Raw genomic sequence first — 1,385 nt, forward strand, 5'->3', positions numbered from 1 at the left:
TCGCCATATTTGCATGAGCACAAACAAGTTCTCTGAGGTTTTCCCTGCTGTGGTTTCTGTCTGTTATTTCTTCTCCACAAACATTCAAAGTGGCAAAAGCTGAAAAAATAAAACTTGCAAATAAGTGTCTGTCCAAATCCATTCTAAAACCCCTTTAAAATGCAAATCCTTCAGCTCGAGCAGTGCTGGGCACAGAAAGTCTTTGGTGCTGGGGGAAGTGAGGCTGGATGTCAGCATGGAGGAGGCACAGCCCCCGCTGCCACCGGGAGCTCGGCTCCCCCTCCAGCTGGGGGGAACAGAGCTCCAGGGATCCAGGGATCTGAGGGTCCCCATGGGGGACACCTCTGTGCCAGCTCCTCTCCAGGCAGCCTGGGTGGGTGGCCGATGCCAATGAGAAGAAATTAAAGATCAGTGGAATGAGTAGAAGGAGAAATGGGGTAGAATGGGGGAAAAAACCCTCTCTTCCCACATTTCCTTTCCACCAGCCCTGGGGTCTTGCTCTGGGGGGCAGAGTAAACACAGCAGGGCACAGTGAGGACAGTGCTCCGGGGCTGCACGGTGGGCAGGGAGGTGGCACAGTGCTGGGGGACATGGTGGAGTAACGAGGGGTTTGGCATGGGAGCGAGGGACATGGCACAGTAGCGAGGGATGTGGCATGGTGATGAGAGACATGGCACCACAGCGAGGGACATGTCACAGTGTTGAGGGCCATGGCACATCACCAGGGGATGTGGCACAGTGGCAAGGGATGATGCCCAGCCTCGGGGCCCAGTCCCCAACCCCACGGGCACACCCAAGCCCAGCAGGGCAGGAATCCATCCCCACCCCTGTGCTGCAGCGGCCGCCGATGGCGCGGCTGCAGAAGCTTCCCCAGAATTCCATCCCCACTCCCACTCCTCCATCGCCTCACTCCCAGCTCCTACATGCAGATGCCAGCTCACGCGCAGAGCTGGCTCCGCACGTCATCGCCCACCTCCGCTGTCCCCCGTGCCATGCCCACGCAGCCACCCAGCCCTGCCCAGCCCGTGGAGCACCCATGGGAGCCCCATGGCACCGGCACCGGGGCGTGGGTCGGGAGTTCCCAGGGCTGGCGCAGACACCAGAGATGAGCTCAGGGTTTGCCCTCTGCAGCCACTGCAGGTCTGCCCGATGGGCAAAGTGAGCTAAAAGGATTCATTCACCTTTTTTTTCAGGCTGTGATTTCTCCAGCTGCAGAAAACCTTTGGAGCCGAGCAACGAGAGAATTTCCAGATGCTCTCACGGGGCACGTTCTAAAAGTGTTCATCCATCCTACCCACCCCAGCCACGCTCCTGGCACCTCTCAATGTGCTGCCTTTGCTCGCGGGGCTGCTATTTTAAGAACAGGCTTTGAGGGAGCATACTGC

The sequence above is a fragment of the Corvus brachyrhynchos genome, unplaced genomic scaffold, assembly GCF_000691975.1.
Source record: "Corvus brachyrhynchos isolate BGI_N302 unplaced genomic scaffold, ASM69197v1 scaffold5, whole genome shotgun sequence".
Taxonomy (NCBI): Eukaryota; Metazoa; Chordata; class Aves; order Passeriformes; family Corvidae; genus Corvus; species Corvus brachyrhynchos.